General features: G+C 36.9%; 1 protein-coding gene across 9 annotated transcripts in view; it reads right to left on the bottom strand.

The window, feature by feature from the left end:
• ATP2B1 (ATPase plasma membrane Ca2+ transporting 1) overlaps positions 1–15931 on the bottom strand; it is a 128188-nt gene that overhangs the window by 55156 nt on the left and 57101 nt on the right. The gene's annotated exons all lie outside the window — the stretch shown is intronic.

Here is a 15931-nt window from a genome sequence, read left to right as displayed (position 1 = left end):
ATCATCTGAAAGCTTCCACACAGCTCCAGGGTTTGAGAGAAGAGTTCAATGGAAAGAAAGGAATGAAAAGATCGTAGTAATTGTGACTTGGGCAAAGACAATATGAGAGAAGAACCTTGCAAATTATAATAATTTAGAATCCACAGTTTCTTCAGACTAGAGCAATGCTCCCCAATTACGCCTGGCTAAAACCACTTAACACTGGTCCACGGTTTTATTGAGGGACAGAGGAATCAATATAGTAAGGTTTTCCACAGAACAAAATGTGTGTTAAAGGACTAAACTTTGAAGGGTTCTGAGATTATGTGCTTGCTGCTTTTTGAATTAAATGTCCTTTCTTTTATAAAAAGATATTTAAAGGTTTGTTATATCTTGTATTTCAATCATCTTACTAGAAAAAAGAAAAGACTACATTCCCTTGCTTGAAGGGGTGCCTAGGTGGTTCAGTCAATTAAGTGTCCAACTGTTGACATGAGCTCAGGTCATGATCTCGTGGTTTGTGGGTTCAAGCCCTTACTTCAGGCTCTGCATTCAGTGCTGTCAGTGCAGAGCCTACTGGGGATTCTCTCTTCCTGTCTCTCTCTCTCTGCCTCCATCTCAAAATAAATAAACCCTAAAAAAAATGTTTTGGGAGGGAATCTGGGAAATAAAAAAGCAGCTGGTACTAAAGGTTACTGTAATTCTTCTACACCACTACCACACATACCACACACACACACCACACACCTAAGGCCTATCATCAATAAAGTCCTCTGGGTTATGAACCAGAAGACCTAGATTCTGGTTCACCTACTGGCATTTTACACGTGTCACTTAACATCTGTGGCAATTGGGCTAGAGACATTAATATTTGTTGGTGTATCTTACAGAGTTGTTTGAAGGGCCTAAGAAGAAGGTATAGTGGATCAAATCATATACTACAGAGTAACAGTGATTGAGCTAAGTAAGGGGATGACAGGTTATAAACTGGACATTACACGTTTTAATTCCACTTTGAATGTAACTAATTTCCATTAACACAGAAAAATAAACTTACATAATCTAAATATATTAAAGTTAAGAGTTTTGTAACAATAGTCTGTTCCCCACTCTATATTTACTTCACATCTACTACTTGCAGGAACTAATCTACATCATGAGGAGTCAGTATAAACAAGTTGTACATTCAGCAATCTTATCCTAAACCGGAGAGAAAAAAGAGACAATTGAAGCAACACACAGAGAAAAGACTAGTACTATTCCAAGTTTAACAGAAACCTTTCTAAAACCGAAGGGATTTAAAGCACCATACAGTATGGTAGAAATAATTGATCTCATTTAAATTATTGTGTGAAGTATAAATTGAAGAGCAAGAATGGAGGGAAAAGACCAGTCGGAAGGCTGTTGCAGTAGAAACAGATGATGGTGGCTAGTATCTGAGTTTTTTAACTGAATCTGCCAATTATCCTGTAAAAAGATCACACAGGACTTGCCAAAGGGCTAGAAGTAGATGAAAAAAAAAAAGAATGAAGAATGGTTTTCTTGTTTGTTTTTGTTTTTGTCTTGTCTACACACACTTAAATGATTGGACAGGAAAGCCATTCACCATGATGGAGAAGGCTTTGGGAATGGCAGAATTAAGTAGAAAAAGAGACACAAGAGTTAATGGTTTCATTTTACAGATTTACATCTGAGATGTCCATTTATATAAACAAGTGAAGAGGTCTGTAGATGGCTGGCTAGCCATCCTCAGAACTCAGAGAGAGGTCTGAACTAGAAAATCCTCAATGTACAGATGATTCTGGAGTCATGGACCCAATGAGAGCTCCCAGAAAGCAGACAAGAGAGAAGGATTAAGGCTAGAAACTTGGAACACTCCCTAACATTTAATGATCAGACAGGGGAAGAAAAGGCAACCCAAAGAAATGGGTACAGGGGAGGCGGTTGGCTCAAAAACAGGCTCATATTATATATGGAAGCCTACAAAAAGCGAGCCTTTTTTTAAAAGATGAAGATCATGTGGACTACATCAAATGAGTAAGATGAAGACAGAACAGACAACTGACTTCTGGCTAGATGGAGGCTGATGACCTCAATAAGAAATGTTTCAGTACAGTGTTGCAACAAAGTCTGGTTAGAAAGAACTGAAGACAGAATAAGAATTAGAAAATGGGTGGAAACTATGATTAGACAACTTTTCCCAAGAGTATTATGCAGCAGAGAAAAAATAAAATAGTAAAGGTGAATTACAGTAGATAAATAAATCCATTATGCTTTTTTAAAGATAAGTGACAGGGGCGCCTGGGTGGCTCAGTCGGTTAAGCCTCCAACTTCGGCTCAGGTCAGATCTCACGTTCGTGGGTTTGAGCCCCACGTCAGGCTCTGTGCTGACAGCTAGCTCAGAGCCTGGAGCCTGCTTCTGGTTCTGTCTCCTTCTCTCTGCCCCTCCCCCTCTCATGCTCTGTCTCTCTCTGTATCAAAAATAAATAAAACATTAAAAAAAAATTAAAGATAAGTGACAGATATTATGGCAAATAATTTACCAATGGAAATAATCAAGTAGAGAAGACAACACTGATGATAAAAAAAGACACAGGCTAACACTGGAGTAAAGCCTCTGAAGAGGCAAGGGCAGTGGAACCCACGGTGTAGGTGTTAGCCTGTTCTAAGTGCAGGAAAAGGCTTCCATTGTTAAGAGAGAGAACACAAAGTTCTTGGGGGAAGGGAGATAGCTGATAAAACTGGTAATGAGACTATATGGTGCTAGTTTTGAAAACAGAGTAGATATGACATGAAATAATTAAGTATAGCTTATGAACAAATATAATGACAAATCTTCCGTCTAGTCCCACTGGCTCAGTTGACTCTAGGTAGTGCCAATGAGGCCAAGGGCATGTGTGGCCATTTGATCTCCTTATGCCCCAATTAGCTCCACAAAGAGAAAATATATTTTAAAAAACCATCAAAAGGAGCTGTGAAAATGAATAAAGGAAACCTGATTTAAAATGGAGTTGGGAAGCCATGAAAGGAAAGTTCTTGGGCACGTAGCACTCCTCTCAACTTACATGAGCAGCAGGAAGGAGGAAGATTTCAACATGCCTCAATAACAGCAAACTGCCCACCACTTGCTGTCAGTGAGAAAGCACCACAACCTTGAGCTCTTGCTCCTGTCCAATGAAGTTTATTTTCAAAATGACTTGCTCCATGTCCTCCCAGAACCTAATAAAAGTTAGCCTCCCTCTGTCTCTTCAGACTTACCTATGGTTTGCCATAGTCTGCTTGTCCTGAATGGCAATGCCACTGTTAACTGTAGCAGGATTCTCGCATAGAGAGTTGTGACGCCAAGGATTTTCTTTCCAGGAAGCAACTTTTATTCATGCTGGCACCGTTCAGTTGGGTTTGGACCCAAAGAACTGAGTGGCCCACAGTTTAATACATTTTCTATTTCTTTGTCTCCCATATATGGTAACACACATAAATATGCAGTCTGATTAAGTTGTTTCAGTTTACAAGGTCATGGAGGATGAAGGCACCCAGGTGCACACCTAGGTGACCTTGAAGCCCTCTCTCCTTAGGAAGGGGTCCCTACCACATTATTCCTGAATAAACTCATCTTTATTTAATTAAATTACCATTTGTTTCCCTTCAGGTTGATATCACACAGTGTCAGGAAGTGGGATCAGAAGGTGCAGAACCCCTGGGGAATTAAGATTGTCTGTGGGTCCTCCCTGAGCCCTTTGTCCCATTTCTGTGAGCCGTTTTCTTTTCATTCAGTGGGTTTCCTCTCAGATTTGAATTTAGTCTCATTGGTTCAGCTCTCTGGCTTTATCTGCTTTTGTGAAAGCACTACCCTTCCTGGTGTTGAGTTCCCTTTTGTTTTCTGTACTACTTTGAGTAATGGGAGCCGTAAAATCAAAAGAGTTAAGCAGGCCACCTTCTGGCATACCTATCTTTTTTATGTTTAAAAACTATGGTTTCAGAAGCTGTAAAATATCTACAAAAAATCTTACTAAAGACAACCCAGTATCACAATGGCCATTATGAAAAATGTTCCAGTTAGGCAGGATAATTTAAGAAGTGACTTGAAAACAAGGAGTCCCAAATCAAACAGAAAGGAACACCTATTTTTATTGGTATGCAGAAGCTTCCAAATGTCAAAATTCCAAAATAGCTTCATTGAAAGATTAGTTGTAAAAGGCTAATGAAGAAGTAAAGATATATAAGAGGTACCAGAAACAAAAGGCTTTCAGACTGACATAGTACGCCTACTGCTCCCCTCTTTCTTCTTCTGAGTACTCATTCTAGAAATCCTCGGTCTGAATTGTGAAGAGACTATTAAATTAGTTTTTCAAATAACACCACCTGAGAATACAGGTGATTCTCTTCAAGTACCTTTCACTCCTTGGTCAAGGCCACACTAAAGGCCAAACTAAGAGCTATAGTTCAATAGTTTTTTGAACTCAGAGAAAATTCTCAAACATTTTTTAATAACTGGATTAATCCCAAAGATAATTGGAAACATAGAAAGGCAGAAAATAAGATGAGAGGCCCTGGGCAGGGCCTGACAAAATTTTGTTAAGGCACTCCTCCCTATGCTCATTGAGGATAATGTAGTTGGATCAGTGGAACAAGCTGTAAGGTCATTTAAGTTGCAACTCAATTTTCTTGAGGAACTGAGAGCAACAAACCTTATCTTGCAAATCTTTGTGAGAAACTAGAAATGAAACTCTAGAGACAATTCAAAGTTAACCCATTTCTTTTTGCCAATCCCCAAAACTCCCCTACTAGTCTTTAAAGGTCTATAACTTGCATTCTTCTTTGTCTCTCTGAGATGTAAATGGTAAAGCATAAACTTCCGGGAAGTAATTCGTATCAGAAGAAAAACAAAAGGGGGAAAGGTCCTTTAAAACTTAGCATTAGCTATCTGTGCAGGTAGCCTTAACTAATTCCGTCTCCCACAAAAGTTAGATCCAACTTTTACAATGAGTAAAATGGAAGCCACAAGGTCTCTGTTTATGTCTGTCTGTATGTTTAAGTGTGTCTATATGCGTGTGATGTATATATGTAGTATTGTTTTCCTCCAACAGTATTACTAAAATTAATTTGTAATTCTATTTAACTGACTCAAATGTGAATTAAGTATTTACAGAACTTCTCAAAAACAAAATAGAAAGTAACCTAACTGCTTTTCAGGTTCCCTTGAGTTCGGCAAATAAAAGCTAGCTTAAGTTTGGTTTAATTAAAATAGTTACCAGCATTTAATATAATGTAAACATACAACTTTTATTCCACCCGGTTTTAGTAATCAAGTAAGTTCATGTTATCTGTTACAAAATTTGTCAGCAAGAATAATACTTTGGGAAGATTTTGTCTAATATCTCATGAAGTTTTTGCAGGAGATCTAAACATAATTGTTAAGAGCAAGTAAGCTAAATAGATGTAAGTAGGATAAAAAGGTTTTAGGTGAACTTTTTTCAAATAATTTCCCCAAGTCTTTTTGGTAATCTGAAACCTTAAAGTTTTGCTAAATTAAGTGAGGAGTTAAATTCAATTCATGAACTATCCAGATCACTTCCAAATAAGATAAAATACTGAAACACAAATTACTGAACATAGGGGGTTTTTTGCTTCCTTTTACAGAGGAACTAAAGATGTTTAAGTCTAATAGTAAACATGTTTTAGCCATGCTTAAAAATTTTCTATGAAAAAACTGTTTTCAGCAATAATAAAAAGAATTTATAAATCTGCCAATTCACAGAATGCTAATGTAAAGGCCAGTTCATAATTTTTTATTTCTTAATTAAAGTTGCTAAGGGTTAAGAATTCTAATTAATATATGTGCTTAAAACTACTAGAAATAATAAAGGAAACCACTCCATATGCAAAAAAATTATGATGGGGGCTTTTGGTAAAAAAAGATATAAGGAATATAAATAAATTTTTATTGAGGGAAAATTTATCCTAAATGAGGCTAGTTATTTAAAAGGAGAGAAGACAGGATAAAATCTGAATGTAAAAAAGAGAGTTGTAGGTTTATGGAAAAGGAATCTTTGGATTAAAAGAAATTTTAATGTGTGGTCAGGCTGTTTGAGATTAAAATAAATTTATTTAAAAATGAGTTTTAATTTCAAAAGTACAGTGGCACAAATTTGGAATTTGGATTTTTGTTTCCTATCAAATGAACAATGTTTTCAGGGAACCTGGATGGCTCAGTCAGTTAAGTGTCTGACTCTTGCTTTCCGATCAGGTCATGATCTCACCGTTTTGTGGGTTTGAGCCCTATGTCAGGTTCTGTGTTGGCAGTGCAGAGCCTGCTTGGGATTCTCTCTCTCTCCCCCTCTCTCTCTGCCCTTCCCATACTCACGCTCTCACCCAAAATAAATAAATAAACTTAAAATAAATGTTTTCTTACATTATTGATCTGCTTTTTAACAAATTGTAAACAAAGGTTTTTCTTTACTTTTAATGTAATCTGCCTAGAAAAACAAAGCTTGTATGTTTTGCCTTCATCAAGTCTTTGATTACTTACATAAAAAAAAAAAAGCCATCTTTTCAATATTAAAGTAGCTAACGCTTTTTACAACTGTTTAACTTTCTGTATTTTCCTGCAGTCTTTGTCACTTTGTTTAAATGGATACCTAAAGTACTGTTTCAGTGACATATCCTCTTTGACCAAGTGTCCAAATATGTTGATTTTTTAAAAAAAAGTGTTTATTTTTGAGAGAGACAGAGCACAAGTAGGGGAGGGGCAGAGAGAGAGAGAAAGAGAGAGAGAGAGAGAGAGAGAGAGGAAGGGAGGGAGGAAGACACAGAAGCCAAAGGAGGTTCCAGGCTCCTAGCTGGCAGCACAGAGCCTGATACGGGGGGCTCGAACTCACGAATGGCAAATTCATGACCTGAGTCAAAGTCGGGCACTTAACCAAATGAACTACCCAGGTGCCCCAAAATCTTGTGACAAACTTCCCAAAAAATCAAATTCAAAAGGAAGTATTCTGAACCTTGAACTAACTTTAGGTATTTACAGAGGGCCCCTAAACCATATCAAAGGATTTATTCTCCTTATAAAGAAGGATATGTTAAACTGATTAATTAGACTTATTGGTATGTTAAATTACATGGGAAGTACAGTTAATAGGTGATGCTAACTAAACCTTCTTAGAATATATTTGTGTGGAAGTGTTATTAATGTGTCCCAATAATTGTATGAATTTTTTAAAGATCTTTGAAAGAATTTTTTTAACATTTATTTATTTATTTGAGAGAGGGGGGGGGGAGGGAGAGAGAGAGAGACCATGAACGGGGAAGGGGCAGAGACAGAGAAAGGGAGACACATCTGAAGCAGGCTCTGAGTGGTCAGCACTGAGCCCGATGCAGGGCTCGAACCCACATCAGTTCATGAGCTAAGCTGAAGTTGGATGCTTAACCAACTGAGCCATCCAGGTGCCCTGAATTTTCTAAGGATCTTATATGTCCTTTTTATCACATTCCCCCCACTTTACTCACATTAACATTGTAATTCTAGTTACTATCATAAAGTGTAAGTCACAAAATTAACCAAATTTCCTTGTCAACTGCATTATACTGAACTCTCATCAGGTTTTTAACTATGGCCACTTTTAAGTGTTTTGGTCATTTACAGACAGTTACTGTTTTACTCTGATGCTTACACAAGTGTTTTCTGCAAAAGCACTTCATCTTCAAGGAGCTTCAGGAAAGGGCTTTTCTGATAAGTTTTAGATAATAAAACTGAACTGGGTAAGAATTTCCAGAACTAGTGGCAAAACAGAATTCAAGCAGAACAAGAATTAAAAACATGGGACTAAATACACTGAGGAGGATTATTATAATTTTTACAGCTTCTTGTTTAAAACATTACTGGTTCTCTAATGTTTTGCTTTTCCACACTTTAGGAAACCTTTTTCTCTCTTATGCTATCAATAATTTGGTAGGATACACCTTTATGAATAAAGATAAAGCATTTACTTTTTCTCTCTATGTAATCCCTCCAGAATTTGGAAGCTCTCAGTGAGCAGTATTATTTTCATGACAATAATTTGCATAAATTCAGTAAGAATCTTTTCTCTCTATATCAAGACAGAGAAACACTGGTTATATTACCAAGGCTTTGAATGAACTATCGTATTTGAGAAATGTGCATAGATTCAGATAGAACTAGACTTTTAAAGAATACAGTTTGACTTTACAGAGCCAATAAAGCCCTTTAAAGGAAAAATCAACCTGGTAGCTTGCTTATAAAATTCCACAAAGCAGTCTTAAAAAGAGCTTAGATGGCTAATCACTATTCTTGTTGCACTAATGTAAATAATCAGGCAACATTTAATGCAAAAATATTAGTTTTACTATAAAAAATGAGGGTACTTTACCCCTTTGTTTATATCAGATTCTAATCCTGTTAATTGTCCTTGAATTTGTTATATACTTATAAATTAAACTGGATCCCGAATTCTAGTTTCCTCAAAAATCTGGCTACAACTCTCCAAAGCAGTATTTCCAATTTTCTCCCACCGGAAATCTACTTGGAAGGGACTATACCAGGTCCTCCTCACTACCCAGATGGCAGCCAAACTTCAGGGACTTAAACCTTGAATATGTATCTCACAGATGAAAAAGGCTCCACCTAGCATCTGTCCCTGCACAGATACAGACCTCCAAATCAAATGATTAGGAAAAAAAAAAAGTAGCTGAGATTGACTGCCTACTCCCCTGATACGTAATCAAGACTTCATTTCAAACATGACACTTTTGTCTTTGCCTTTCTTTCTTTACCTCTTTAATCGCCTGGAAAGATAACATCTTCATCCATTTCTCCCAGGCCTGTGTTAAGGAGGGGCAACTTTTGTCTTTCAGACTGTTGGATTTGTCGTTAAAAACTCTTATCTGTCTATTAACAGTGCCACCTTGGCAAGAGTGATTCCTGGCCCAATAGGATTTATGTTTATCTGGGGTGGTTATCATTCACCTTGGGCCTATATAGTTAGCATACAGCAAAGCAAGAGCTCTTAAATTACCCCTAACTTTCCACAAACCAAATCAACACCTTCCTTGGTCAAATCCCCTTACTTGTCAAATCAGAAAGGACATACCAGGAGGTTTTATGATTCAGGGTTCACTTTCGTTAGCAGGGACATACGTCCCTGGTTAGGAGTAAATGTGAACAGGAATATATTATCAAGAAATCTCTCCTTAATTCTTGAAGATACTGCAGAATCAGTAGCCAAGACAATACCTGCCCAAAAAAGTGTCTTAGACTCTGAACAAAGTTGATAATAGGACAGATCTTAACTGAGCAAGGAGGTGTCTGCACTGTGGCCAACACCACCTGCTGCACCTGGATTAACACTCCAGGGGAAGTTAAAACTCAGTTACATAAGATCATTGAGCAACCCACTTGGCTTAAAAAGGAAGTTGACCAGCCAACCTGGAATTTCCTAGTCAGCACTAGGAGATTTGGTGGCGGCACCAGGACCAAGGGAGATTTCGAACAGCTCTGGGGACAATGAGAAATACAGGCATGGTATCCACAAACCCTTTTTTGAGTTGTCTTTCCTGCTGTTTCTGAAGGTCATGAAAATAATGTAGCCAAAAGAACATTAGTTCAACGCCTTGAGATGATCTCCAGTGTTTATCAGTTCAATAAGATATGATTTTATGCATGGGAAATGCCTGAGAGCCCCTCCTATTTGCCCTGTTACTCAAATGTGGCATCCGTGCTTTCCACTGTTCCCCACCCACCACCCCCAAATGGGACATGACTCCTAGAGGGGGTCCTTCCAAGCACCAACTGACACAAATAGAAAAAACACATTTCAGTCAAAATGAATGACCTGATGCTCGATCAGTGATGCTTTCTGGGAAACATCTTAATTGAGGGGGGGGGGGAATGTGAAAATGAATCAAGGAAATCTGATTTAGAATGCAGTTGGGAAGCCAGGAAGGCAGAGTTCTCCTGCACACAGCATTCCTCTCAGCTTACATGAGAGCAGGAAGGAGGAAGGTTTCCACAGGCCTCAGCGGTAGCAAACTGCTCACCACTTCAGCCAGTGAGAGACCACCACTATCCTGAACTCTTGTTCTTCTCTAATACATTTCTGTTCAGAGCACCCCTCCTTAATTTCCTCCCAAAGCCTAGTAAGTCTGCCTTCCTCAGACTTACCTATGGTTCATCATAGTTTGCTTGTCCTGAACTTCAATTCCCTTGCTATTCCTGAATAAACTCATCTTTATTTAAGTTACCACATGTTTTATTTAAGGTTAACAGTCTCAGAATTATGCGCACTTTTTTTCCCCAGGTCTTATCAATCGAGTGAGAGTGAATGTTCCCTGTCAAAGTCCAGGCCACTTAAAAGACATATGTAATTGGAATGCCTGGATGGCTCAGTTGCTTAAGTGTCCAACTCCTGATTGCGGCTCAGGTCATGATCTCAAAGTTCATGGGTTTGAGCCCTGCATTGGGCTCTGCACTGACAGTGTGGAGCTGGCTTGGGATTCTCTCTCTTCACATCTCTCTCTCAAAAATAAATAAGCATTTTAGGGGGAAAAAAGATGTATATAATGGTGTCATTAGAAAAGGGAAAGAGAGTATGCTTTCCAAAAATAAGTCTGGCAAGGTTGAGAAAATAAGATGTCTAAAATGAATCAGCATCCGGGCCCAAGGCTTGGGGATAAAAATGTGGACTGGAGCTACGGATGTGGGAAACACCAGCATCCAGATGACGTCTGAAGCCTTAGATGTGCATGGCATCATCTGAGGAGAGTATACAAAGAGGAGCGTGCAGAAATAAATGAAAACCTGAGGCCCACTGATATCTAAAGGAAAATACAGAAGGCTGATACACGACTGACCAAATAGGTAGAAAGAATCTAATATTAAGAAAACCAGAACAGAATGGTTTAAAAAGGAAATATAAGGCGCTTGGGTAGCTCAGTCAAAAGAGCATGCAACTCTTGGGGTGCCTGGGTGGCTTAGTAGGTTAAGCATCTGCCTCTTGATTTTAGCTCAGGTCACAATCTCACAGTCATGAGATCAAGCAAGCCCCACATGGGGCTCTGCAATGACAGCACAGAGCCCACTAGGGATTCTCTCTCCCTCTTTCTCTGTCCCTCCCCTGCTCATTCTCTCTCTCTCTCAAAATACACAAACAAACCTTAAAATAAAAAAGAAGAACAAGAAGCAACTCTTGATGTAGGAGTCATGAGTTCGAGCCTCATGTTGGGTGTAGAGATTACTAAAAAAAATAATAAAATAATAAAATAAAATAAAAAGGAAATATGTCTACTGCACTCAGAAAACTGAACTTAAAACAACTGTTATACTACTTCAAACTCTATCAAATACAACTTTAAGAAATAATATATATGTAATAAATTAGAGAAGTAGTGTTACAACTTCAAAAAATACATAAGCAATGAAAACTAGTGAGCTGAGCAGATATTCAATAAATGTATTATTCTCTATTGCAGCAGCAATAAATTTCCAGGACAAAGTCATGCAGGATTATCAATATCAAAACCTTGTTGGTAACTCTATATGAGTATTAAAATATAGGTGGCTGGGGGCGCCTGGGTGGCTCAGTCAGTTAAGCCTCCGGCTTCGGCTCAGGTCAGATCTCACGTTCGTGAGTTCGAGTCCCGTGTCAGGCTCTGTGCTGACAGCTAGCTCAGAGCCTGGAGCCTGCTTCCGGTTCTGTGTCTCCTTCTCTCTCTGCCCCTCCCCCTCTCATGCTCTGTCTCTCTCTGTATCAAAAATAAGTAAAACATTAAAAAAAATTTTAAAAATAAAATATAGGTGGCTGCCATACCATGGCAATGGAAATCCTTGCTGAGTGCCTGAAAGGGCTGTGCCAACCTGTATAACTAAGCACATTGATCAGAGCATCAGAGGATTCTTGCAGTAGCCTCTAAGTCAACGAAATGATTCATGCTGGGCGAAGGGCTGATTATTGGTTTTTTTATAAAGAGAGTTAAAGTATATTTTCATATGTGAATGTTAGTTTTCTTCCATTACATCACGAAGACCTGGTCAAAGCACACCATTACTAACAGCCTTACTTCTAGGAGTGCAAATATAAACTTCTATCTGAAACATTATGGAAATATTAGTCAGCCAGAGACAATTACTATTGACTTTACCTTGCTTCCTACCACATACCTCTTTTGTTTCTTTCTACCACTGTTTCCTTTTCTTTTCCCTTGGCTTTTTCCCCCCCTTACACCTAATTTTAGCAACTACTATTTAAGAAGCTTACTGTCTCATTTACTTTCTTGCCTCTTTACAACATGATGAAGCCAACCATGCCTCTTAACAGAATACCTCTCAGTACCTGTCTTTAATTTGTATGCATTGTTATCCCTTGTTTAATGTGGTACTACTGAATGATAAGCATGACACCAGGGCTAGAGATCTGTATTCCAGAAATCTTTTTATTAAGACTGTCTACTCTACCAACCAATATAAAATATAACATAGTTAACACAGCAACGCATTAAAGTGGAAAAGATACTGAAAGCTAGGCTAAAAGTAAAAGGATCAAGAAATAGGATTTACAACAGGAATAAGAAAATCAATACAGGAAAACAATAAAGATAATGAAGAAAAAAACTACAGGGATAACTGATGTAGTTAGGATGCTGTAAGAGGATAATTCGGTCATAGAAGCATATTCTTGAATTCTGATGACAAGATAGTCTAATAGACAAAGCTGAAATATGAGGTGACAAGTCTTGGCTTCAGTTAACCTTGAAATTTATACTTCCAATTCTTTTAAGAGTAGAGATGGTTAAGTTTTTAGTATGAAAATCACATCTGGCTCAAAACACTTCCTATTGATTAGAACACATTAAGAATGCCTCAAATCCAGTTAAAGGAGACTCTGCTGGAAGAGGAGCAGTAAATTAGCAAGCCAAATGGGGAAGCACACAGATACCACTTCCTGAACAGGGCATATTTTAAAAAGACTAACTGAGCAACAGAACCTTTAGTAAACTCAAAATTGTTTTCACCATGATACTCCTGCCAACAAAAAATACTTCTGAGAAGACAGAACACAGGTACCTCTTTCTCAATATTCTCAACTTTTTGTAAGTTATATGAGCTGAACTTTTATAACAGACAATATAAAAGATAGTGGTTAAAAGCATGTTCTCTGTAGCTAGAATGTCAAGGTTTGAATCCCTGCTCTGGCACCTTAAGAGCTCTGAGACGTCAGGTAAGCCGATTAACCTTCTTGTGTTGTGGATTCTTTGGCTGTAAAAAAGGATAAGGTTGTTGTGAAGATAAAGTGAATTAATATTTATAAAAGCTAACAAAAACCTACTGGGGACAAAAAGCATTACCTATGTATTACTTTTGTTGTAACTGCTCTTAAGAAATGTCTTAAGCTGTTCCTCCTCCAGACTTTATTACGATCTAATAGCCACATCCCCAATATTTCTAATTTTCCTTTTCCACTCACTTTCCTCGTGAGCACACATCAATAATACACTATGCATTTTATCTAGCTGGCTTGTAAACTTGTCTCCCCTTTGTAAAAGTAAGTCAGGGATTGTTCTAGTCACAAATATATCTAGTCTGCCAAGAAAAGTACCTGCCACGGAGCAGACAGAATATCCCAGCAATTCTACGGTACACATATTTTTACAATGTGTTAACATTGCTGAAACTGGGCTGTAACTTAATTATACACTTATAATTATCTTAAAATTAAAACTGCCAACACTAACTTTTTAAAGGGAATATACAATAATATAGCAATTAATAACCTAGATCTGATGAAAGACTATATGTATCAATGAATGAATTGATGAATGAATTAAAGAAATAGATAACTTGCTTTACCTCATCAAAATTCATGTCTTTAAAAAATTATTTTAATTTTCCTTTCTCTAACGATAAGCAGGTTTTCCTAACAAAAGCGTACTTGTCTGGATCATCTAGGCATACAAACCCCTGGCTGGTTATCTCTGATGATTATTTACTATTTACTATTATTTACTATCATTTGCCTAGCTGATCAGCGACAAAATGTTCATTAGCTTTCTAAATAAGTTTATTTCTAAATTGAACTAAAACTATTCCTCTGGAAAAAATATTCCTATGGAGGCTGGAATATTTTTCCTGGAATATTAATCCTTCAACTGTAAACACAAATATAATGCTTAAAATGGCTTTTTCACATTCTTTAAAAGAATCTTTCAAAATGACAAACTGTTTATATACAGCCAGTAAAGACAAAAGTTTGTACAAATCTTAACAAAAATTCACAATACTAAGGAAGAAGATGAGCAAGAATCTTCTAAGAATAAAAGAGAATATATTTCATATATATTTCATATCACACAGCAGCAACAATGCACATCAAATTTTGAGTGTTTAAGTGAATTATTTCTAGAGATGATCCACAGTTTCCATTATGTTGTAAGAAAGGTACATAATCATCTCCTCCCAAAATTTCAAGACTATTGTATTAAATGCAAACATTTTCAGTTAACTTAATAAACCTCACTAATTAAACCAAAATCAATGTCAGGAGCACTGCCCAAAATAACACAAAAAATAACACAAAAGAAAGTGCAATACAAACAAATGAGAATCACATCTATTAAAAATGAGAAGAGACCATTTTGGGGTGTTCAGTTACTAGAAGACAAGAATTTTGATTAACTAATAGCAAAAGAATACGTAGATATGGTTGACAGATGTGCAGTTAGGGGATTTGAAACTGAAGTTCTTTACCACTTTTTATGAACAAACTATGTTGTTATATTCGAGGGATTTTTATAATGTTTCCTATCAATGTGGTGATCATGAAACATCCAACCATTAGGTTTTAGGTTAAACAGAGAAAGTACATATAGTTGAATTAATGAATATACCAACTGAGAACAGCACATCAATGTACAAATCTCTAAACAGGATATAAAGTTAGTTAATATTTCAAAACAGGTTTGCATAATGAACAAGCAACAAATTTTATTAAATTACTATCTGTAGAAGTTCATAGGTTTGTTCCGGATTCCTAGATTTTACACCAACAATAGGGATCCCAGGTACCTTAAAATGGCACAGCATATTAACGGATAACTAAGAAGCCCATGTTTCTAGTGGTTCTGACTTAAGGAAAAAATCCAGAAGATATGGAAGACTTAACAGGTCTTGCAGAAAAAAGAACATACTCCAATGATCAAGGAAGCCCTTTTCGGACATGTGTGAATGTGTGAATGCTCATACTGGATTCCTCAAAATCATGCCACTTCAGAAAAATTACCTACCACTTTTTAAACAATTATGAATTTAAATAGCAATTATATATGTTTGTTTATATATTTATATATATTTACATATTGGTATAGATAGGTAGGTTAAAGAATTTTTAATGAAATGTAAAATTAAAAAGAAATTTTATAAATAATTTTGGAAGTAACTTTTTGCTATTACTTGAAATTTTGTGACAGGTGTATGGCATAGTGTAAGATATTTCAAAAAGAAATGTTAAGAAAAACATTTCTGGGGGCACCCGGCTGGCTCGGTTGTGAGTTCAAGCCCCACGTTGGGTAAAAGATTGCTTAAAAATAAACTTAAAGAAAGAAAAACATTTCTGCACAATTTCTGGCTTTGGAATGTGTACTAGTATACTTTAACTTTTAACATCAATAGCTGCCCATCCTTATTAAAATAAAGTGCAATCACCAAACACTGAGCATCATATATCTCCCTGCCTCCTCTGTAACTAGGAAATGCCTTTCTGAAACTTTCTAAACCTCAATTTTCTATTCAACATGATGATTGTATAAAAGGTCATCTATCTCAAACCATTTCAATGACCATAATGCAATGAAGTTATAATAACCTTTCCCTTCCTGATTCTCAAGAAGATTACTACAAATTGAGAATTATGAAACTGAAGACTTCCTTGAAACAGGCAAAGTGAACATA

Source organism: Suricata suricatta, chromosome 10 (assembly GCF_006229205.1).
Source record: "Suricata suricatta isolate VVHF042 chromosome 10, meerkat_22Aug2017_6uvM2_HiC, whole genome shotgun sequence".
NCBI lineage: Eukaryota > Metazoa > Chordata > Mammalia > Carnivora > Herpestidae > Suricata > Suricata suricatta.
Note: the sequence above shows the minus strand (reverse complement) of the source record. Positions and strands in the feature narration are given on the sequence as shown.